Source organism: Belonocnema kinseyi, chromosome 8, assembly GCF_010883055.1.
Source record: "Belonocnema kinseyi isolate 2016_QV_RU_SX_M_011 chromosome 8, B_treatae_v1, whole genome shotgun sequence".
NCBI lineage: Eukaryota > Metazoa > Arthropoda > Insecta > Hymenoptera > Cynipidae > Belonocnema > Belonocnema kinseyi.
In genome coordinates this window covers 57028318-57055271 of record NC_046664.1, presented here as the reverse complement: position 1 = coordinate 57055271, position 26954 = coordinate 57028318, and positions in this window count along the sequence as shown.

Genomic DNA, 26954 nt, shown 5'->3' with positions numbered 1-26954 from the left:
TTATTCACTAGGGACGGGAAGATAGATGAGGAATTAGATAGACGAATAAATGAAGGTAAGAAGGTTATTGGTAGAGCAGGTCCCCTTATCAGAAGTAAAAATGTTTCAAATTAAGCTAAAATGGCAATACATAATTCTATATTTGTACCGACTGTACTATACGGTAGCGAGACATGGACTTATCAAGAAAAAGATAAGAGTAAAATTAACGCAATTGACATGAGACTCATGCGCATAATAAGCGGCAAATCCCTAATGGACAAAGTAAGTAACGAGATAATTCTAAAAGAATGTGGTGCAGAAGAGACGCTAGTAGACACATGGGAAAGAAATCGATTAAGATGGTTCGGACATGTTGAGAGAATGCCAAATGAACGACTAACGAATCAAGTGTATCAAGCTAAAGTAAATGGCAGCGTGCCCAGAGGTAGACCGCGGAAATAATGGTTAGAATGTGTGAATGAGGCCCTAGTTAGAGGAGACATAAGAAGTCACAGACACACGAGAGCCTGTATGAAAAAATGCATGGACATAAAAGAAGCTAGAGAAGTATGCCACTACAGGAAAGTATGGCGGCAAATAGTTAATAAAAAGAATGTCAGTAGAGTGAATGACGCCTGAAACAAAGACCTTGGCTATTAATGGACCCAAGTGGGGAACCTTACATAACGACTTCGTGAGGTTCTTCGCTTGGGGTGATTGCTAGAGAGATTGATCAGCAACCTGGGTCGGAGCAGTGTTGCGGAACGAACGTGTTACTTACTTAAATAGCACGAGAATTCTGGATCAATCTGAAAAATCTCTATCCCTTCCACACACTACTCCTTCCCCCTGCCGGGTGAGTCACGCCTACCTCGAAAGGGAAATGGCTTAATGGTGTAATTTATATCTGTCAGAAATCTTTGCGAAATATTTTTAATCTTTCTAGAACATTTATAAAATTGTTGAGATGACATTGCAACCTTTATCAAATCTTTGGAAGTATTTCCGAAATATTTATTAATATTTGAGAAATTATTTTAAACGTTTTTAAATCTTAAGGAAATCATAGAAATTTATTAAAGATATCCAAAATCTCCGAAATCATTAGAATCTTTATCTCTTTGTAATCTGTATGAAATCTCTGTGAAATAATTTGAATATTTCTTAGAACAGACCAGTTCATATTTGAAACATTTGTAGTATATTTGATAATATTTGTGAAATTATTGAAATCATTGGGAAATCATTAAAGTCTTTTTGAACTCTTTTAAATCTATCTGATATCTTGAAAATCTGTAGCAAAAGATTTAAAGTATTTTAGAAATAATCGATAATATTTAAGAAATTATTGAAATCTTTGTGAAATCTTTGGGAAATGATTGAATTCTTTGTGAAGTCTTTTTAATTGCTCCGAAATCTTTGAAATCTTAGTTAAATTATTAGAAAATCATTTAAATCTTTGTAGAATCTTTGAAATATATCTAAAATATTTGTGGATTATTTTAAATCTTTGGGAAAGAATTGAAATCTTTTTTAAATCTTTATGCAATCTATCTGAAATATTTATGAAATAATATTAGTATTTGTGAAATCTTTAAAATCTATTAAAAATGTTTGTGAAATCTTTAAAATCTTTTTGAAGTCGTCGATAGGGCTTTGTGAATTATTTTGAAATCTTTGCGAAATATTTGAAATAACTATGAAATATTCGGTAAGATTTGTGTAATTGATAAAATCTTTGTAACATCTTTCAAAAACGATTAAAATGCTTGTGAAGTCTTTTAAATCTAACCAAAATTTTTGAAATTTTTGTGAAGCAATAGGAAAATCATTGAAATCTTTGTTTAATAACTAAATATATTTGAAAACTTTGCGAAATACTCCCTTGATCAAAAAGTTCCTGGAATCATCACCGTGTGGCGCCCCCTGCTGTCCGATTCACATTTTTTTCATTTCTGTAGGTTGTCACACATTTTAACAATATTCCCTGCGAATTTCAATTTTCTGGCTTGACATTTGTAAATGTAACGAAATTTTGAGTGCATCTGTTTTTTTGCGAATTTCGATTTTTGCAATGGATTTAATGACAATGCACCGTCGCGCAATGCCATCATTATCCGTGAGTTTCTCACCAAAAACTCAACTCATACAATTCCGCAGCCATCAAATTCGCCAGATTTAGGTCTCTGTGACTTTTTTTTTGTTCGATCGACTGAAAAAACCACTACGCGGAACGCGTTTTAGCAGCCGATCGGAGATAATACAAAAATCGAAAATGGCACTGATGGGCATACCGAAAATTGAGCATCAAAAATGGTTTGAGAGCTGTATCAAGCGCTGGCATAAGTGCGTGGCAGTCGATGGCAATTACTTTCAAGGGGACTACATTATTATTCAGAAATAAATTTATATTTTTAATTTTAAAAATAAATTCCGGGAACTTTTTGATCAAGGTAGTAATAAAAGTCGTTGTGAAATCTTCTTAGTGTATATGAAATCTTTGAGAAATCTTTAGAATCTTCCATAAATTATTGCAATCTTTGTGATATCTTTGTAAAATCTTTGAAGTCTATAGGAAATCTTCGTTGAACCTGTGAAATTTTTGGCTAATCATTGCAATTTTTGTAAAATCTTTTACAATATGAATTTAAACCAGTCCTTATTATTTATTATCGACTATTCTTGTTTATTTATTTTATGTTATTTATTTGAAAATTTAATATATTATGATATTATTATAATATGCCCGAATTGTAATATTCAATATTATAAGTCTATGCACCTGTGCTCTCCATGACCTGGCCAGGTGGTTGACAGGCAGGGTGGGTAGGCAGAATGGGTGAGGATCACTTTGCTGCGCAAAAAGGTTGGCGTCATTAACTGTACTATAGGGTACGCCTGGCAATTGAGATATATATTTCCAGAATGATGAAAAAAACCAGACGCACCGATATCTAAATACTTCGTGAAGGTGACGGATTCGGTGTGTGATTCGGTGACGGAACAGATGTGTGGCACAATAGGTTTATTAGCTGAAACACCAAGGGGTACGACGCGGGTTCCCCCGCCCATACTACGAGCTAAGAATTAGCAGAATTAAATTTGATCTCAAAACCTACATCTCTTATAACTTTTCTTTTTGTTTTAAAAATAATCTCATTGAAATAAAGTGCCTTAGTTGGATCGTGTGGAGTTTATTGACCCTAGCCAAGGCATTAAATGTGAATGTCCCTCAGTACGAACACGCGGGAGAGAACCTGTGTTTAATAATCCGAGCACCAAATACGTTTCTCCTGTATTAACTGAGGATTAAGGAATAACTTTTTGTGAAAATTGTACAGAACGCCTTGCTGATCCCACGCGAACCAACTAGGGCTAATCTGTGCTCATTTCAAGGCGTTAAACGATTAACCATACACGGATAATACGATAACCACTAAATTAAATTTGGGTGTTCGTTCGCATGGATTACCACAGTAGCATATGAGAAAAAAGCATGGAAAAGGGAAATGAAATTGCAGGCTTTAAAAAGAGGAGGTGTGAGAGCAGCGGTTAAGTGAGGATATGAGAGGGCATACTTGAAATTAGTTTTTCTTAATTGGAGGAAGGCTCAACCAATATTCGATTCCTGTAATTGGAATATCGCAAGCGGCTATCTCTGCAAACTCGCTCGTTGCGGATTTTTTCACAGCTGTGCAAACATGACAAATATATCACGGGTGTGAAAAATCTTCGCAAGTGCACTCTAATTATTCTGCAGTATGATTTTACATGTAATTGAAAATGGGATCTAGAATAGAGTGTATACTTCATATTTATTGAAGGATACATACAGAAATTATAGACTTGTGGACAAAAATAGTAGGTTCAAGTTTATCCAAGCGCGAGGAAATCCCTAGCCGAGCTTACGCCATACCAAAAGTATTTGGAAATTTAGAGATATTGTGATCAAAGAATTATACAACTAAGCATCGAAAAAGTCTAAGACGTCTTAGATTGCTTCAATCTAAGTCAATAAAGCTGTTTCAGACTTGAAAAAAAACATCTATAACCAAGTCTGTGAAGCACTTACAGACTGTAACAACTAAAGAGCTAACGACAAATCTGTGACCCCTTCAACAATTCGATATGAAAATTTCAAATTCAGTTAAGTAAGGGTCGTAGACTGTGAATATAGACATTTTCTGCAAATGAAAAAAAAAATTTAATATGTACTATTATTGTTTATTAATTATATATATTTATTCATTTTAACACATTGACTCACATAATCATCACTCATATTAATCACACAATTTTTACCTTTCGAAGAATCGGGCGTGTGCTACTTGGATTTGAACTACCTGAACTGAGAGAATTTAACTAAAATCATCGCGCTAGTTGTGAGAGAGTCGCTGCACTTCGGTTTTGTGTAGCGTCCGCTTCAGATTCGGGAACCTGGTTACCCCGAACTTACGCATATCAGCCGTTTCGAATTGTGGGTGCTGTATTTTTCTAAGGTGTGCAAGCGTGAAACTGTGCTACAAACGCCGCGTGTGCAGAACGGCTCGACTATACTGTTAATAAAACGGTTTGTCTTGTTCGGGGTAATGGTTCTCCCGAATTAGAGGGGCCGCTCTACTAAAAAGAATTGGCGCTGTTCACTGTGTGATTTGTGCAACAATTGTACCTGTTAGGTGAGCGGCTCTACCAAACTTCTCTCCGTATACCTTCTAGTTTCTATAGTCTAAACTAACGCAACTTATTCATAACCGCTCGGCTAATCATTCACACTGAAAACAATTTAAGAAATCTCAGCGTGCTACCACTGAAAAGAGCAGGAGCGCCTGAAAAGAATCTCGATAAAGACTGCGAGATACACAACTTGCTATAAGGGTGACTTTAAATAACAAATGAAATATAATGTTTGAAAACATTTTATTTAAATAATTCTAAAATATAATTTTTTCGGTTAACATTTTTTTGGGCCAAAGGATGATTTAACGTGAAAAAATGTAAATTTTTCTATTTTTTTAACTAAAATAAATAAGAAAAATAAATTATTCTAATTACTGAACTACAAAAAAAACACATACACCTTTCTATTATATGGAAAATATATATATATATATATAAAGTCTATGAAATACAATTTTTTTCTTTATATTTAAATTCTAGATTTTTTATAAATAAATAATTACGCTCTACATGATTAAATTGCTATATAGAAAGTGAATTATGTTATTTTTTTCATTCAAAATTAGAGAATATAATTCGAGATTGAACAAATTAGTTGAAAAACAATTTTAAAAAACCTTTTTACTTCATTTCTTTTGTAACAAAAATTATTCCTGAAAAAATATGAAGTTTAAGCAAAACCTACTTTTACAAAACAAAATAATTAGAAATTTGGAAATACTTTTCACAAATTGTTATAATGGAATGAGTATTACGAATGAAATTCATGAGGAAAAACAGCAATTTTGTAACCAAAATGAACGAAAAGTATTTAAGATTTTCCATAAAAATAATAATTTTTCTAATCAGTAAGGACGTTGCCAAAAGAATTTTTGTGAATTTTTTGAAACAATAACTAAGGTGTTCGTAATTATTGACCTTATAGTACTTAGTTTTTAAATAAGTATTATGGTGGTAGTGACTCGAATTAATTCTAAAACAAGTTTTGGTGGTTTTATTGAAATTGTAAATGTTAAGATGGCTTGTATGTAAATACTTCTGGAATGCAAAGAAACGTATTTCATTTTAAGGCACATTCTTATATCTTATTTCAATATTTTATTTGTCAAATTTGTGAGATATGACAAAAAATGATTACACGGTTTGATTCTAAACAAAAATAAAATAATATTAATGTAATGTGAATTTTTGTAGACAATTTCACGTCTAATATAAATAAATAATTACAAAGTACAGTGAAACTCTTCTATAGCGCCGATTTCGAGGATAACGGTGGGTGGCAACTAACTCATTAGAGCCTGCTCCACTTTTGTTTCTTCACGCCTGACTGCTCGCCTGAGTGACAGCCGCAGATCCTGCGCACCCCGCGCAGCACCTGTTACACCTAATTGCGGCGCAGCGTCAATTCTCGGAAGGGATATAGAAGGGAAGGCTATTGAAGAGTTTCACAGTACTACAGCACTTGATAAAATTTATTTTTAAATATTATATTATTATAATTCAATGTTTTAATTACATAATTTTATTGTGAAGTAAAGAAAAATTATAACAAATAAACAAACAAAAAAACAACTGTTTGTCCTTTTCACTCTTTTCGTATTGGGCTCTGTTTTTAAGTTGCAGTTTTATAAACAAGTTATTATAATAAAATAATTGTATTTTACAAATTAAACAAATAAATGATTGAGAAATACATATGGAATTTTTGACGAGAAATATCAATTTTAACAAGAATGTCTTTATGTATTTTACAATTACTTTTTGTTATAAATAACTTATTTCCACATTTAATCATTCCACCCAAGCAAGAAAATATTAGAGGTTTCTGAGCACTGAGTATTTATCGAGTTTTAATCACGTACTTATTCAATTTGAGTCTTTGAAAATATGAAGAGTTCTTTTCATAACCATTTCAAGACTGTATACTTTTTTTTAAACTGTCTGATAAAACTTCAAAGACTGTCGTTCCTTGAATATTCTAGAAAACTTCCATGACTTTTTATGTTTTTTTCATGGAAATTTATAACCTCTTCGAAGAAAGTATACAAGACTTTAAAAGTTCTGCACTAATCTAGGACATCTTTCAAGATATTTTTTTCAGTGTACTCTGGATGACTTTGCCCTATACCGTAGCCAAATTTACCCCGTAACCACAATGATATTACCTTATTCTTTAGCCAATTTAACCCATTTTTACTGATTTTTTAAAACTAATTTTACCCTAACCGATCTTATCACGCACCCTAGCCAACCTTACCCCTACCCTAGCCAATTTTACCCCTTACCTTAGCCCACTGTACCAAGTACAATTTCTGGCTTCACCGCGTATACTAGATAGCTTTAAACACATTCCAGCCGACTTTACCCCTTGCCTTAACCGACATAACCCTACCCTGGATAACTACAGCCCTTGTCCTAGAGGTTCAAAGAGGAACCAGGGGAAGTGACAAGGCGAAGTAGATTTTTAAAAGACTTAATTCAAGTTACAATAGGCTAGGAAAAACTTTTTGATAAGTGATTGCACAGAGAGAAATTTCGTGAGATTAATTCGTAGCACTACTTCTTGATCTTATTACGCTTTATTGCGAGAACTAAGATATCGGAACCCTTGCTTCTAAAGCATAGGTCTCGAAGTTTCAGGCATTAGGCCATGCCCCTTTACTCCCACGTCACAAATTATATTCTTTGAGTTCAGAGAGTCCTGGACTTTAAATCGCATAATAATTGTAGCTATAAAATTATGCGCTTCTGGGAATTACTCTCTTGAAATTTATCTCTGTTAAGTGACTAATTTAATTATTTTTTCTTGAGTCGCTGTTTGTACTGAAAGATTTTTAATGTTTTGATGTTGAATTATAATGTATCAATGAAGATTTTTATCATATAGTGTTATTTAAATACTCCAGTTGCAATCTCCACATAATCGGCACCGGTCAACCACTTCATTTTGATATAACATGTTGGGGTGCTCGCCATGGATGACTTTCTGCCTTCATTGTATTTTTAATTCCTCAATGGCTCGGCCCTGATATTCTAAGCCCCATCTGAGAACAAATGTAAGAGCTTGAAGTCAAAATCCGCTTGACAGATTGTACTGTAAGCCGCAACATTTCGTTTTCTGTTAAAATAGTCTCGCAACTGTATAACTTGTGACTTACACAGTTTTTTGACATCTACAACGCCCCTATCCGCCAAACGTCGTGGTAGAACTACGATTTAAATTGCTGCCTTTCTGTGGTGCATTCGGTGCTTCGTGATTTCTACACAGAAAATCGCCGATTCTCCAATGTACACCGAAATCGGTGTTCAATAGAGTTGAAACAAATTTGAGCCACACAGGTTCATTCGGAGAATCTAGGGGAAAAGCATCATTTAGACACTGTTTTTTCTCATCCAATGCAACGTGAAGTGTCATCTACAAACTGTAAGTCACCTGTCAAGATCATTTTGTCGGTCGTTATTTGAGTGAAACAGATGTTAATAAGCAGGTAAGTTATAATAATAATTACCTAACTTTTTATTCCTACAATCACAATTACAACAGATTTTTTTACAAAAGCGATGTCAACATAGAAATCATGGTTCAGATCGTGGTCTGTCATATTTTCGCCTACTCCGTTGACTCATATAGCGCGCTTCTCAAGACGATAAAACGATTAGCGCCCAAGATTTTAACTTGACTAATTAGTCACTTCTTTAAAGGAAGAAATGGTACCCAAAGTAACATTAGTAACTAGTGCGCAGATACCGATAATAACATTCTACCCTTCGCGAGAGGGTTGAACGCTAAGCGCTCAAGATCAGCGAATAAAACCAATCCTAGTAACTTTTGCGACAAAAGCGATGTCACTATAAGAATCGCGCATCAGAAAGTAGTCAGTAATATGTTTAGCCAAACCAATGAGTTATATTGCGCGCTTCTCGAAACGATCAAACGCTAAGCGCCCAAGATTTGAACTTGACTAAGTAATTACTTTTTTAAAGACAGAAATGGTATCCAAAGTAACATTAGTAACTAGTGCGCTCATCGATAATAACAGTGTACCCTTCGCCAGAGAGCCGAACGCTAAGCGCCCATGATCAGCAAATAGAACCAATCCTAGTAGCTTTAGCGACAGAAGCGATGTCTGTATACGAAACACGCATCCAGAAGTAATCAGTAACATGTTTGTCTGTCATTTCTTTTGTGAAAGGTCTTTGAAAAAGTGATGTCTTAGTCAAGTTCAAATCTTCTGCGCTTAGTGTTTGCCCGTTCTGAGAAGCGCGCTATATGAGTCAACGGTGTTGACTCATATTGTCATTGCTTTGGCTAAACATGTTACTGACCACTTCTTGAATTGGTTGCGAATTTATGAATTTTATGAAAATATCGCATGTTTGGTATAAGACTAATCCTCTTGGCATTTAACTTTTCTAGGTTTAAAATTAAAATGCCTTGTGGTTGAAATATCAAATACCAATTACATTTTCTTTAAAAATTCATGTGTTTAGATAAAAATTAATATAGATGAAAATTCAACTATTTGATTTAAAATGTATCTTGTTAGAAAATCTGCGCTTTTGGTAAAAAATGTATCTTTCTGAATCAAGATTTTATTTAAAAATTAGTTTTTTTTGTTAAAGATTGAACTATTTTATTTCAAGTTCGTTTTTTGAAACTAAAAATGTGACTAGTTGACTAAAAATTTAACTGTTCGGTTAAATATTAATTTTGTTGTTAAAATTTCATATTTTTTGTTGGTTAATGAAAATATTTCGAAAAAAAATGTTTTTTAAATTGAAGATGAACTTTCTACAATTAAAAGTGAACTTGCCTATTACTGGTTAAATTTATATCTTTTTTAGTTTTTTTTTGTTGAAGATTAATGATTTTGGTAAAAAATTTATCATTTTCATTACAAATCTATTCGCTTGGTCGAAAATCAGATTTTTTCTTTGAGTTTCTTTTCCGGAAAATTTAAGTATTTGGTTAAAAATGCAACTCTTTGGTGAAAAATGAATTTTTTTGTTGAAATCTCACATTTTTTAAGAAAAAATTAAACTAAACAAATAATTTTATGTATTGAAAATGGATCTTTTCTGAAAAAAATTTATTCGTCTTTGCTGAAAATTAATCTTTTGTTTGAAAATTCAACTGTTCTTCAAAACGCTCTTTCTCCTGGCCCAGAAATAACAAATTTTGAATACATTTATCTTTTTTTATGCACAGAAACCTTTTTTCGATTGAAAAATCAACTCTGATTAATATAATAAAATTGTCTGATAATTAATTGAAGATTTCAGAAAAATTAATTGTTTAAAATTGATAAATATTCAATTGGACAATTTCGAGAATGACTAATATTTGTACGTGAATGGTAAAGAATTTAAGAATTTGAAATCAAAATGTTTAAGAATCGCATTAAAAAGGTCCAAATAGATAATAATAGAAATATTTTTCATAGATTTTTTCGTAACATAACAATTTCGTTAAATGTTCACGATTCATATTAAATTTTTTTGAATTTTAAATGTTTTATAGTTAAAATTACTTCATTTAGTACGTCTTTTTTAGTATAGTTCATATTTAAAGTTTCATATTCCATATTTTTAATCTTAGAAAATAAAAACCTCATGACGTGAACGTACTCTTCTTGTTTGTAAATTCAATTTAACTTGTGTATTTAACGGATCCTGTGCCATTAAAAAATATTTTCAATCACAAATAATATAATTTCAAGATTCAGAGTATTTTGGTATATCCAATTTGAATATGTTGATTCTTTTTTGTCCCGGAAATCCACAAACTGCACGGTTTTTGAAGACTTGGCTTTTACTATTTAAGTAAGTTTAACTTTAAGTATCTATAGATACTGATTTTTTCTTTCGATTCAATAAGGATTTAGGGATACTGGTACTCGCGCAACGCACATCTCGCAACGCACATCCCGCGATGGACATCTCACAACGCACATCTTGCGATACACATTCTACGACGCGCATCGCGCGACCTCTCCTCCTTGTTATTAATCGAGGAGTCATTTGACATATTATTTTCGGAATATTTCTATGTAGATTAATTTATGCTTGACCTATTTATTTCTTGGGTATCCCTTCTTTCGTTTTATTGAATTTTATCATATACTTTAATGTTGACGTGACAATTGTTATTAAATTCTCCTCGCTACCAGTTTTATCCTTGCGTTTTGAATCCCAACAGCAACAGAAGTTATTTTCGAAATTAAATACTCTTCTCCACCCAGTAGCAAAAATATTTTTTAAATACTCCCAAATGCGTCAAATCAACAATGAAATAGAAAATTTTAATTCCTATTAAATTCACAAATTTCGCTGTTTTTATATACAGTTTTTTTAAAAATAATAATAAGTTTTAAAAGCATTTAAATACACAGTATCAGCCATTTTTCTTGCTCTGTATTGATTGCTACACAATTAGCAGTGATGAAAACTAATTGTTTTAAATTGTTAATCAGGTTTTAATAGTTTGCTAATTGATGTAATATCAGTAAAGCGATTATCATGTCTTTCTCTCTTAAATTTTGTCCATGTTTGATATATTATTAGAATCTGTGAATTATTCCACGTTACTCTGAATTTAATTTAGACGTTCGACTCTCCATCTTTCAAAAATATATTACAATAAGATTTGATCGCATTATATAACGTAATTATCTGACATTGGGAAACCAGCTGAAGAACGATTTTTTGTTTAGAAAATTATTTAATTTCTCTACTGTGTTCCAACTTTATCCTTTCTTTGTTAGATTATGTTTTAATTTCGAACTATCCTAATTCAAAAAATCTTTAATAGGATACTGCTTTTATGTTATTATATAAATAACTCTTCTGTAATTTGTTAGTTGATAATTTTATTTCTAATTTTATATGTTATTAATTTAATTTAATCGATTTGAGTTCAGCTAGCAAATCAATTTAATTCCCGGTTCACTAGTTTTAATAAAATGTTTAGTTTTTTCTTTGAAACCTTGGTAGGATCTCCACAAGTTTTGGTGCACAGTTAAGTATACAAAATAATTATTCTCCAATTATTTTGTTTAATTTAGTAAGTGGAGAAATTTTGTAACTTTCTCTTAAGGTTTAAGTGCTTTAGTTTTTCGAAGACAGTAATTTATTTTATATAAAGGCATGTAGTAAATGATACACGGTACCATTTTCCATTTAAAATTATTTAATTTTTGTACGCTTTTGTTTAAGAATTAAATAAGTGTAATCCCTCTAAGATCCACTTGAAATCTTGTTCTTTTCAAAAATTTGCGTAATCTACAAATATTTTACTTGAACCATTTTCAATTCAAAATCGATCAGAACATTCTTATTTAATTATAAGCTCTTTGGAAATGTATGTTATTAATGATTTCTGTATTGATTATATATTTTTAATGTAAGCAAATAAAAATATCATGACGTGAACACACCCTTTTCTTTTATTAACGTATTGATAGTATATATTTATAAATCATTGAAAATAAATTCGATTTAAATTGTGGATTTAACGAATCCTGTGCTATTAAAAAATATTTGCAAGTCACAAATAGTTTAATTTCAAGATTCAGAGTGTGTTGGTATATCCAATTTGCATACTGTGATTCTTTTTAATGCCAAAAATCCAGAAGCTGCACTGTTTTGGAAGACTTGACTTTTTTGTTTAAATCAGTTTTAGTTGAAATATCGATTCTGCTTTTTCTTTCCCGTTAAACTATAGCATCCAGGAATAAAACATTATTGATAAATTTTTCTTTAGTTATGGACTGAAACATTTTTTCGATCGACAATTCAACTCTTTTTGAAAACTCGTCTTTCTTCTACTTTATATGTTTTATTGAAGATTTAACAATTTCGTAGAATATTTGTGTATTTTTTTAGTTACTTCTTTTTAAATACGAATAAAAATCTTTTCTTGATTAAAATATCAAATATTACAATTTCGATGAGAGTTCCTGTTCTTGTTTAGAAGTTACAATTACTTTGTTAATTTATGAGGAACTTTAAGATTTTACCAAACGCTGTCACAGTTAATCGTCTTACGTAACTTTTTAATTACTGCTAAATATATGTATGGAAAAAATTTAATCAGAAAAAATTACGTATTATAGGGGGATGATGGTCTAAATCTGACGGCCCCTAAGAAGAGCGAGAGCGTTGTTTAAAATTTCAGAAAAAATAAATTACTGACTGTGATTATATTCTTTGGGGAAGATTATATATCAGAAGTGTAAGGGTAATAATTTATTACCATGTCTCTGCTTTTATAATGCACACTGCAGTTATGCTCGTTATTGCATGCGTACTTGTCTCATAATACCCACGAGAATCATCTAGTTACTGTCAACCAAATTGGCCAACGAGACGCATTTCAATGAGTTGGAATGCCCAGCACACAATGCCGAAAGTTATTTTGGACAATTTACAACTAGAGCTGCTTACCATAAGCTGAAATTAAATTGTTTTTGATTTATGACAGGAATTTTTCAACCACTAACTCAGCTTTCCATCATGTTACTATTTCATTTAAAATTGAATGATATATTTAATTTATTTTCTCTTATTTTGCAACAAAGATTGACATATACTTTTTTAATATTTCGTGAAAAATTATAATTGAAAACTTGATTAAGAACAATTAAACAACTTAAAACAAGATTAAAATGTATCCTTTCATTTTAAAAAAGATTATTTTTCTTTTTTCTTGAGTTACTTTAAAATTAAAATTTTTTAAAATTTTTCATAATATTTGCTAATTAAGACAATAAAAAATAAAACACTAAAATATAATTCTTATAAATAATATATATTTATGCCTTGAATAAATGTATAGTAAGCAGTTGCAATTTTGTTACAGAATATGAATTTTTGATTTAAAAAAACTAATACAACCAAACGTTGTTCATAAGTAAGTTTAATTTTCAAAGGCAAATGATTATTATTTCAAATAATATTTTCAGTGAAAACTGCTAACGAGCTATATTGTTTTTCAAATGTTGTCAACATTTTTGTAAACTCAATCATTTTATATGAACATTAGCAATTTTAGACAAAAAACATTAACATAACTTCATGACAACCCAAGTCGAAATATAGGCCCTACTTTGACGCTTCAAGTGGAAGTATTGTCCCTACTTTGCGGCCGTTCATTCTACTAGCTTCTACGTAGCTACTCCTACAGATAGTTTCATTCTTTTTTGCTTCTGCATAAGCTTTAGCCCCTAAGTTGAAGGTCTTGCCTCTATATTCTCGAGTTTTACTTATGTCTCCTTTAAAGCTTCATATTCTACGTAGATTTTTTAAATTTTCTTTTAACGCTCTTAAATTTTAACGCACAACATATGTGGCGTCGTTGCCTCGACGCCTGCGCCCTCGTGACAAATACTTTGTTGTTTTCTCTCAGAATGCACCATCACAGTTCGTGAAAACAACAGTAAAATTGGTTTTAAATAATAAATAATAAAGTGATAAATTCGAATTGGGTTTAAGAGGAAAGAAGCTTACCCTAATTCGGTGGCTCCAAGTGAAAGGAAACATGCAAACCAGCGCTAAGATTTTAAATATAGTTATAAAGAACCCAGATCCGAAACTCGCCAAAAAAGGTATTAAACACACAAGAAGAAACGTTAAAAGAAAAAGGTAAGAAAGATACAAATCTTTTGTTTTGAATTTTTTCTGTACCACAAAAAAAAACTACAAATTAGTTACCACAGATAAAAATTTAGAAAATAGGACAATGTTAAAACAGTAAAAATTAAATATTTTAAGATTAGATAATTGGAAATTATTTATACTTAAAAGCATTCAAATTTAAATAATTGAAAATTTCAAACTTTTCAATTGAAACAAGTATAAGTTCAAAGCGATCAAGATTTAACAATTTTATATTGAAAACTAAATTGAATCATTCAAATTTGAAGCTTCTGAAATTCTAGAATTTAAAGTGTTATTACAGAACAAAATTATAATTTGACCTTCAAGCTAATTAGGCGAATTGTTATAAAATCAAAGAATAAATTTATATATACTAAGAAAACTTTCAAACTGAACAATAATTTTAAATGGGAAATAATAAAAATGAAAGAAAATCTACTCCACAACCTTGAAACTTAAAGAATTCAAACTTTATTTTAAACTGACAAAATTTATATTTAGAAATTCTGCGATTTCAAATGTAGGTTCCTGCTGATTTCAAATGGATTCCGTCAGCGATGCTTGTTTTTCTTACGGTATTCCCAAAAAAACCGACGTTGATTGCAGTTGACTTGTAACCACTCATAATAAGATCACCGATGGCTATAAATATATAACAAAGATTTGGGTGTAATATTTACTTAAAATAATAAATTGTTTTTTCAAAATGTCATATTTTTAAACCAATTTATTTCTATATTCCGAGGGTTTGATCACTCCAATATTCCTGATACATTCACTAAATATTCCCATACACGTGTTCTTTCAAAATACTTGGTATTCTGGATATTCTTTCTTATCTCAGATATTTTTGATATATCAAAATATTCCGAAATATCCCGAAATATTCACAAATATTCTGACATATTCCTTAATTTTCTTCTGCGCTCTACCTGTTTTTAAAGATTCCAAATGATTTAAAATGATCCCAAAAATGTCAAGAAATTCTACAAAAGTTTATGTATTATTGTGTAATGAGAAAAAAATGTTCAAGTGTTTAAAAGAATTTTAATGAGTTTCAAAATCATTTAACGGGATTTAATCATTCTTTTGAATAAAAAAAGATTAAAGTTTATAAATGAAGTTCAAAAGATATCAAGTAATTTTAAAGAATTTTAAAAGATTTTAGAAGAAGTCCAAAAAGTGCAAGAATTTCCAAGAGATTTTAAAGACTTCAAAATACTTGTTATGAGTTCAAGAGATTTTTACTAATTTTGAGGGATTTTGTGGCATTCCAATCGATTTGATGGAGTTTAAAATTTTTAATAATTTTGCAAAAATTCAAAAGAGTTTAAGGATCTTAATGTTATTTAAAAATATTTTTATGCTTTTAAATAGATTTTCAGGAGTTTCAAGGGATTTAACGTGAGTAATTTGAGTTAAAAAAATTTTAAGTTTATAATTGAATTCTAAAGTTTTTGAAGAAAGAAGAAGAAGCATTTCTAGTTTTCAAAATATAATCATTTTTCATAAAAAAATACACATTTCCGGTATGAAACGCTGACATAACCGAAAATTGTAGGAAACTGTGAATCTTAATGACGATTTTTTTCAATGCATATGTCCAGTGAAAAAAAAGTAACAAGAAGTAAAAATGTATGAGATTTTTAATCTACTAAGAAACTATCAGATTTTAAAATTAAATTCTCTTAAAAGAATACTAATTTCGTTTGATAGAATTGAAAAAATTTCGCATTTAAATCTTTAACATTCTTCTTTGAAATATCAGAAAATCATTTAGAAAATTTTTCTATTTTCTCTTCAAATTGATTTTACACACAAAAAAATGATTTAAAATTTTTCCAGGATTCATAAAAAAATTATTTACTTTTCCTAAACCAGTTTCGAATTCTTTAAATGCTTTCATTTAGAAATATAAAAAATTTTTAAAATCCTTGAACAATTTTTGAATCTTTTCAAGTTTTAAATTAATTTTTTTATTTTTCAGAAGCTTTTAATAATATATTAAACTAACTCGACTTTTTTCAATGTTGTGTTCTCACAAAATAAAAATTTTGGCTCATAATCTTTTACATTAAAAAATAATTTTAAAAGTTTTTACATTTATCTCAATGTTCTCTTTTAAAATGAATGTTTTCATCCAACCTCATTTGAAATTTCCCAAAGAATCTTATAATTTCTTTTAACTCTTTAAAACCCCTTTTTTTAATTCTTGAAAAGCATGTTTCTTAAAATCTTTGAAAAACTGAATTTTGTTTAAAATATTTAAAAATCTTTTTTAAGATATATTCCGTTCTTTAATTTTTTGGAAACTTCTGAAATTCCTAACTGTCCTTTGAAATAATTTAATTTAAAAAAAATGCTTATTCTGAAAATGAAAATTTTTTTTTACTCTTTCAGATTATTTTTTGAGCTTTCTTAGGATATCAATCAATAGAAAAATAATGAAATTTGTTTTCTCAATTTATGATAAAAATAAGAAGTATAATTTTAAAAACTTTATACAGAAACTGATAAACAAATTGATAAGAAACATATAGACATACTGATACTACTTTCATCAGAACTAACTTTTAAAAAATTTATTTCTAATGGAAAAACGACATACTCGCCTGGTGCGATATGGATGACTCGAGGTTTTTTTATATATTGAAAATAGGTATTCAATTAAACAAATACAAAAAATTTAATATTTTCACTAAAATTTGAAAAATAATAAAATTCGCGAAGAAACGAAATTTCGAAAAATAAAATTAATAAATCGGAAAGTTTAAAAAAGTGTATTTTCCGAATCATAAAATTTCAAAATACAAAGATACAGGAGAGGGGCAACTTCCGAATAATAAAATTCTCGAACAGTTTATAATATTGCCGATTTGAAAAATTACCTTATAATTATTATAAGTTATTATAAGTTACATTATAAGTTATCCAAAGCAGAAAATTTCCAAATTAAAAAATGCCCAAGTTTAAAGAATGAAACATTTTCTTTGATAAATATTATTTATTTATCAAAAATACTTTCATAAATTTTTTGACGGAAAACTGTTAATTTTTAAAATGTCTAAAATTATTTTTTAAATGCGAGATAACAATAATTTAAAAAAATTTAAGGATGGTAATTTTTTTACTTATTGTGGTTCTAAGGTTTAAATTTAGGATATTTAAAATTGCGTAATATTATATAAACTGTCGAGAATTTCATTACTAGCAAATTTTTCAATTCAGTAGTATTATAAACTGTCCAGGAAATAAATCATTCGAGAATTGTCCCGTACAAGAATTTAATAATTCAGCAAGTTTATAATTCGGCAATTTTGTAATTAGGACATCTTTTCAAGTCGGGAATTTTATTATTCGAAAAATTTTCAATTCGAGAATTTTACATCGTCGGAAATTTTGTTCTTCGGGATTTGTCAGTCGTACCAACAATTATTTTAAAAACGCGTTGAGTAACACCTGGACGACCTCTGATGAGTACTTTTTCCATTTTTCATGAGATTCAAAACCGAATATCTCTTCGTTTTTATTGGAACAGAATTTAACGGAAACTACGTCGAGATTGATTACCAACAAGGAGATAAAAGTGACTTATTCAGAATGTAGCTTCACAGCGCAATTTCGTAATGCACATTTCAGGTAACGTCCATCCGAAAAAATTTAGATTGGCTACTCGGGAAAGCTGGAACGCGAATGCAATTGCTACAAAAATTTCTCGACGTTAAATCTGGCAGTGGTCCAATTTCCGTTCGAGGCAAGGAATGTGAATTTGAATATTTTCCAGGTTCTTAGAGGCGTTCAAGTGCAGGAAATACACGTCATTCTTCTTGACATTTGTATTAGGATTTGTTCGAAGGAAGGTTCTGTAAACTAATATTTTTCAGTTGATTTATTTTTTTAGTTTTTCTTATACAACTGAAAATGTAGTCTTGTCGCATGCGTTATGAAATATGAAAGTTCCATTTTTATGTTACAAAAAAAGAAAAGATAAAAAAATGAGTAAATCTCTCAATAATTGTTTTCAGTTAAATTTTATGTATTGTTGAAGCGAAATCAGATATAATTGAAATGATTGAGATAATTGAAAAGAACTTTATTCACGAATTTTGAAAAATATATGTTAAACAAAAAATTAAATGTAAAGAACGTATATTCACAGATAAAAAAATTCTTCTTTTAAAAACATATGACAAAATATTTATTTTAGCAAGCATAATTTTCAACGATTCGCGGTTTCATGCCAGATTAAAATTGGTTTGGTTATTATTTAGTTTTCGGTTTCTTAACCTGCAAAATATGACAGTTCTTGTTTTCTTGAAATTTTATAATTTCTTAGATTTTCCTCATTTTGACTTTTATTTAAAATCAGATTGGCTTTTAATTAATCAAAGTTATTTTATATCTTAAATTAATAAACTAAATTACAAAGCATACATTTTAATTTTTTTTTAATAAAGCATTGAGATTTCAAAGAAGATTCGTAACTCTTTAACAATTTTAGGTTATATTAGCGTTAAAGGTAGTATTTGTAATTGCCAGAGGGCAGTAGACTGTATTTCCGATGTTCTTATAGATGTCGCTGCAGTCATTTATGTGCTCAGCCAAATACGAGGTGTGTTCAAAAAGTAAGGTGACTTTTCAATTTTCGCGGGCTACGTACATTCAAGTTTAAAATTTTCTGTTTTGTTGTGTTGGTTGCACTCGTAGCAATCATATGTTCACAGTTTTGACTATATAGCTCGTGTTGTTTTTCTGGCAGACGCGTAAAAGGTTAGAAGGGTTTGGTGTGCTCGGCGATTTTCTTCTTTCGAAAAAAATAGAGCAAAGAGTTTGCATTAAATTTTGTGTGCAAAATAAAATCCAGTGCTCTAAAACTCTTGAAATGTTGACATTTGCCTACGGTGAGTCTACTCTGAGTAAGACAAATGTGTATAAGTGGTACAAGCTGTTCCAAGAAGGCCGAGAGGATGTCGGTTCCGTTCATGCCATGCAATCTTTTCGGACGTTTTGGGCATGAGTCGTATGTCAGCGAAATTTGTTCCAAAACTGCTTAATTTTGATCAAAAGATCCATCGAATGACCCTCGCTAAAGCCCAATCGTCTCAGTGGAAGCATCCTGTGTCTCCAAGACCGAAAAAAGCACGTCAAGTTCGGTCAAATGTGAAGGTTTTGCTCACTGTCTTCTTCGATTACCGTGGCGTAGTGCATCAGGAATTCTTACCACAATTTCGTACGGTCAATAAGGAGTATTACCTTCAAGTTATGCGCCGTTTGCGAGAGGCGATACGCAAAAAACGTCCGGAACTTTGGAAAAACAATTCGTGGATTTTGCATCACGATAATGCACCTGCTCATTCATCGTTGCTTGTGGAAGATTTTCTCACCAAAAACAGCACCACAGTCATACCTCAGCCTCCATATTCACCAGATTTGGCCCTTAGTGACTTTTTTCTTTTCCCAAACTAAAGAGACCCATGAAAGGACATCAAGAATTGCACCAGAAAAAAATGTCTTGATATTTTATGTGTAAATGTTTTTCGTCGAAAATTGCTATGCTAACAAAAATTATTATGTGTAAGAAAATTAAATAATAAATTTATTATATTTAGTACATAACATTTTTGTTTAGAAGGTTATATTCTGAAATTCGGTAGTCAAACCTCAACAAAGATCTAATTTGTCTCGTACGGCATAAATCCAAATGAAAACTACAAATTCGCATTCCTGTAACTTGCTGTCTGGATTTTGACTATAATTACAAAATGTAAAATAAAATTTATATATTTGCACTTGGATTTATCTCCTACGAGACAAATAAAATATTTTTGAGGTTATGTCGTTTAAAATTATGCTTTAATCAATTTTTTTTTAAATTTTACTTTTGAATACCAAAAATTTCAGCAACCATACCAAATGTTGTGACTTCTACAAAAACAAAAAATGTTTTTTACTAAAAATTTGTATAACGACGATGAACGATTTACAACGAATTTGTTTCTGATTTTTGTATAATATTATTAAAACTGCGCATTTAAAAGCATTTGCATTCAAGTAGGAACATGTTGGATATTATTTTATGCAACGTAAAAAACGAAAAATTATTAGTTTATTTAAATTTATGTACACATTCTCATCGTGATACTCGCGCTGCGCGCTCGATTTCCGACAGACATTTGTAAATAGGTATTGTTAGATTTTTTTCTCGTAACTTTGGCCTTTTTTCCAGACATTTTTTTTATTTTATTTTTTTTTCAAAGTTATTTTTCACGAATAAAACAATAAGTACACATCCTATCAAGAAGTGATTCTTAACGAAATTGTAGATATTTTTGGGGTCACCATTTTTGTTAATTCATCTTTTTTCGTATCCTATATACTTTGTTCACAAAATGGAATTTTTAATTTTCCATTATTTTTTGTGGAATCAAAATTAGAATTTTCGATTTTTAAAGAAAATCCAAAAATTTGTTATAATAATCTTGTAGGGCTGTCAAAAAGAAATGTTTTTCTTCTCTTGACTTTTTTTCATATCGTGCGTTTTTCGGCTTCAAATTTTGATTTTCGATTAATTAAAAAAATTTGGAAAATGCTATTATTCTGAAAATTTTCTTTTATCGAAAAAAGTCATAAATATAAATTGTTTGTTCTTTTTAATACTATAAATATCCGTACATAAAATTTTCAAATTCTGAAAAAAGTATTGTCAACAATTTTTAAATGTGCTCACTTTTTGAATTTTTGTCAAAAATGGCTGGTTCACGAACTCGTCCTTTCTTTCAGAACCTAAAAAGAGTGTGCCAAAGATGAATTTGATTCGGTTATTTTTTCGAGAGTTATCGTGTTTACAGATGGACGGCCGGACAGACAGACAAACAGACGCCATTGTGAAAACCCGATTTTCGGATTCAGGGGGTTTTGAACCGTGAAGATCCGTTGAAAAAGTGTAATGTTATTAATATTAATTTTATGTTCGGATTTAAGAATTTCGCGAAAAAAATATTAGCGCGTGTTTGTTTTCCAGTTTTCTTTAAAGCCAATTACGCTTAGGACACTATAAAACAAACAAAAATATTTTCTATGGATGAAAATTTGCAAAACTCATATTTCAAATTTTTAATATTTCTTTAAATAGTTTTTTTCAAATCATTTTTATGTCCTCGTTCTCGAAAGCCACTGTTTGAAATTGTGAAACTGTAATTTATTCTAGCAGTTTTCTCTGTTTTTATATCTTTCTTTCTCTTTTTAACTTTTTGTTTCAATTTTGTTTAAATTTTTTGTTTATTGTTGTTCAAATTAGGTCGTTGGATTCTTGGTTTTATCGTCAGGAATTCTAAACATTAATTTTGATTATTGGACGCTAAAAAGGATTTTAAATTTAATTTGAATCTTACTTAAATTTCTTTAACTTTAATTCGAATTGGACTTTAGAAGTGAAAAAAGAAATACACATGGCTGAAATACTTTAGCAATGTGGCTCCAGTATAACTATTTTTTCAGGATTTCTTTCGAGTTCGATAGTATCCGATAGATGGCCGGAGTCTGTTGTCGACGTTCTTAACAGCGCATGTAACAAAAAACGTGGATTGATTGGAAATCAACAAATACTATGAATAATTATACAGATAAATACAAGGTGTTTGCTGCACCAGGAAACCTAGAAAACTGGAAAATGAACGAAAATTTCATGAGATCGGGAAAAAGCAGGAAATGACAGTGAATTTATTTTCCGGCCGAAAATTTTACACATTTTCGGAAAAAAATAATCTGTCCAAGTTTCTTTGATTTTAACCTTTTTGTTAAATAATTACTTGAATTGTGATCTTTTTCAGTTATGGTATCATTCAGTTTATAATACGCGATAAGAAAATCTTTCACTTCAGGAATTTTGCATTTTAGATTTTTAATTTTTAAGCTTACATTTTAATTAAACAAATTAAAAAGTTCAGTTTCAAAGACTTCAAAGAATAAAGATTTAAAAGTGTTTATAATTGAAGATTTTTGATAAAAAAATGTCAATTGATCAAATGTGAATATAAATTAAGTAATGACTTTAAAATTGAATTGTACTATAAGATTTAAAAAGTAAATAATAATTTAATTTACATGACGATTGAGAATTAGTTTACAATTTTAGAATTGACAGATTTTAACGTTAAAAACGAAACTGTTTTTTTTTCGTACTCACTATTAGATAAAAAAAATTCAACAGCCCGATTTAAATTTTATAAACTATTTTTAATTTTAAAATAACTTCAAAATAATATATTTACCTATAATCAAAGGCTTTTATTAAATTGAAAATATTATTTTAATCTGAGCTATTCAATTTTTAAACCATTCAATTTGAAGTTTTTCAATTAAAAAAAATAATAGTGACTCAATATTTAGGAATATCTGACTATTTATTTGAAACCAGCAACTATTACATACAAAACTAAAAAAAATCCAAACGTTGAACGTTAAAATTTTAATTGTTCTAAAACAATTTTAATTTGTAAGTCAAATTGTTGAGTTTTAATGTATAAATAACAATTGAACGCCTGTTATTCTCAGAAAAAATTCAATTAAGTTAAATAAATATTTAAGAGTTTTGAAAAAATTAAAAATTATTTAAAAATTTGAAATGATTTTAAATAATTTAAACGAAGTTTCCTCGTTTACTGACTATTGGTAGTTGTAGAACAAAAAATTTAGAAGCTTTTTAAGGCTCTTAAAAGACTTGCGAAGAATGATAAACATTTTATAAAAAATTTGTAAATGATATTTATTACGCAAAACAAAGTTGAAGAGAATATCTAGAAAGATTTAAATTGATTTAGAACATTATTAAAAACGAATTTGTAGAATTTTAAGGACACTTCTTCAATTTAGCAGGGTTTGAAAAAAATTAAATAAAAACTTTTAGAAATAACTAAACTTATTTTAAAACATGTTCAGAGATTCTAGAAAAAATGTTTAAATAATACAAAATTCGAAAAAATATCAAACTACATGTAAATTATTCAAGATATTGTAATAAGATTTTGAAGCATTTTAAGGATTTTTAAACTATTTAAAATAAGAATAAGTTTTAATTTAAAAAGCCTCTGATTCATAAACAAAATATAATCGTTCTATTTTTAATTTTTCTATCTTGAAATGCTTAAATTAATACAATTTAAAAAAAATGTAAATGCTTCAATTGATTCTTTATTTTATAGCTTTGAAGATGATAACGTAGATTTATAATTTTGGAAGTGAATCTGAATCTTTGAACTCTATGAATTATAAAAATTTGTATATTTAATTTGGCAGTTTAACTGTATTTTATTTTAAATTCTTCTATTTAAAAATGTTAGTACCTTAAATTTTACACGTGTAAATTATTCAGCATTTGAATAAAACATTTTTGAATTAAAAAACTTTTGAACTATTAGAAGGCAGAAAGAAGGATTATCATCAGGTCGTAAAATATTTGAAGTGAGTTGAAGTAAAAAATTATTTCTGTAAAACAAAGTTTCTATTAGAACTTATGGTTTGGGTTTTTTTAGAACAATTTTTTATTTTAGGTTTCTCTTTCGCTAAACAGGTTTCTCTTTCTTGCGTCTTCCTGGGCACCAAGAATCGAATTTAATGGAAGCCTTAGCTTTAACAAAATAAATAATCAATAACAAACAACTGTCTGAAAAAAGAGATAACGTTTTAAAAAATTAGGTTTAAAACAGGTGTCTTTGTCTCTTTGAAAAATGTGTATCACATTGGACATTTTCTTTTTTTCGAGAATTTCTTGACATTTTTACCTCGAATTCAACTTGAATGCTAACCTAGAAAAGTTGGGATGAAAATCTTTAATTCACAGAGTGTAATATGTAAAATCTCATATTTAATTTAAGCCAAGAAAGTATAAGAAATCTTCACTGATTTTCGAGGTATGATCAAAAATGTTCTAGCTCAACTTCAACTCTTGCTATGACTTAGAAAATCATTAGTAAAAAATGTGGAATTTGCGAAAGGCATTCTTTGAAATGCTATTATTAATTTAAGCTAATAAAATTTAGAAAAGTTCCCAAATTTTCAAGATATGGCTATAAACGTCCAAGCATATCTGTGCCGACCGAAACTCGACACAGATACGCTTGGATATTTATAGTCATATCTCGGGATCTCGTGAAAATTTTTGATATTTCTTAGCGCAAATTAATGATGAGTTTTCAAGCCTTATTTCTTGTGAATTTCAGATTCGGGCTGAATCTTGTCTTCTGCTTCTTACTTGATATATTTTATTCAAAAAGTAAGAAACATATCAGCTATAGCTTATTTTTCGCAAAATGTCATCAACTTTGTAACTTTGAAGAAATATTCTAGTAGTTCCGCATCATTAATAATTTTCAGTACCCTTCGCGACAAACCTGTACATAATTTCCGACTTTAGTGTAGAGATAAACTGAAGTCCAAAAATTGTACACGAATTAAATACATTATAATAAACAGCAATGTAATGATAGTAATTCTTTGAAAAAATGTATAAATGCGTGTGCAATTTTGTGAAATTGTCTAAATTCGCGCGAAAACTTGTACACTTTTTATTTAAATGATTTTTATAATTTTTTGTTATTTTTAATGATTTATTAAAAAAACAATTAAAATTTTAGAAAATAGTTTGACAAAAAATAACAAGTTTTTGTGAGAATGCTGACAACTTTAAAATATTGTACAAGAAATTACAAATTATTAGAATAAATTACAGTTTCATAATTCCCAACAGTGGCTTTCGGAAACTCGGAAATAAAAATGATTTAAAAAAAATTTTTTTAAGAAATATTGAAAATTTAAAATATGAGATAAAATATGATTTTTGTTAATTTTCATCCATCGAAAATATTTTTTTCTGTTGTATAGTGTCCTAAGCGTAATTGGTTTTAAACAAAACTGGAAAGCAAATACGCGCTAATTTTTCTTCGTCTCGCGCAATTCTTAATTTCGAACATAAAATTAATATTAATAACATGCTTTTGTATTTCTATTACCTGAAATAACACAAAAGAAACGCAAGTTAAATATTTTCGATAATTGATTCAGATTCATGTTTTTGTCTGAAAATTAATATACATAATATTTTTCAATTTATAATCATAAATATAAAGAAACTAATAATTTTTGTTTTTTTACGTTGCATAAAATAATATCCAACATGATCCTACTTGGATGCAAATGCTTTTGAATGCGCAGTTTTAATAATATTATACAAAAATCAGAAACAAATTCGTTGTAAATCGTTCATCGTCATTATACAAATAATTAGAAAAAAAATTTTTTTTATAGAAGTCACAAAATTTGGTATGGTTGTTCAAAGTTTTAGTATTCAAAAGTAAAATTTAAAAAAATATTCATCAGAGCATAATTTTGAACGACATAACTTCAAAAATATTTTATTTGTCCCGTAGGAGATAAATCCAAGGGCAAATATATAAATTTTATTTTACATTTTTTTAACTATAATCAAAGGCCAGACAGCAAGTTACATGAATGCGAATTTGTAGTTTTTATTTGTATTTATGCCGTTTGAGACAAATTAGATTTTTGTTGAGTTTATGACGTTCAAAATTATGCTCTAGTCAAAAAGAATTTACTTTCGACTACCGAGACTTTTATTAAATATTTCAGACTATAACCTTCTAAACAAAAATATTATGTACTAAATATAATAAATTTATTATTTAATTTTGTGACACGTAATAATTTTTGTTAGTATAGCAATTTTCGACGAAAAACATTTACAAATAAAATATCAAGAAAATTTCTGCTGCAATTCTTCATTTAACCCCAATGTTTTTTGTTTTAAATAACTAATTTCTGGAAAAAAATGTTCACATAACTATAAATTGTCAAAAATTCGATCTCTTTCATAAAATACGAAAATTTGTTATTAAAAGTACTGAGTTACGGCCAAAAACGCCAACGAAACTAAAGCTTGAACAAAGATGATAAACATAATTATTCTAAATTATATTCTGAAAAATGATAATGATCTGAAAAATCTTGAAAAACTCGAAACGAATTAAGACTACCTTTTTTCATAAAACACTAACATAACATACGAAAGAAATGATTCGATTTATAAATCTTGTTTGAAATCTTATGACTTTCGCTGATAATAACTTATTTTCGTTACAAAAAGTTAACATAACCTTACGTTGTGCAAAACTGGTCACTCTTCGTCGAAATATATGTATTGACATTTCCGGAAAAAAGTATAGTTTAAAGAGAAACGGTATATTTGGCTGAGCAAATAAATGATAGCAGCGACATCTATAAGAAAATCGGAAATGCAGTCTAGTGCTCTCTGGCAATTATAAATACTACCTTAAACGCTAATATAACCTAAAATTGTTAAAGATTTATGAATCTTCTTTGAAATCTCAATGCTTTATTTTTTCAATTTTTTACTATTTTAAAACACTGATTCCCTGAAAAAATCAAAAATAACCTCAAAATGTTCAAAAATTAAAAATCTTGCGCAAAATGTAATGATTGTTTTCTTGGATTTCAAATTTTTTGTATAAAACACTTTTATCTCATCAAAAATAAAACAAAAGAATTTCCTCCTTGAAAGAAAATTAAAAAGAGAAAGAAAGATATAAAAACAAAGGAAACTGCTA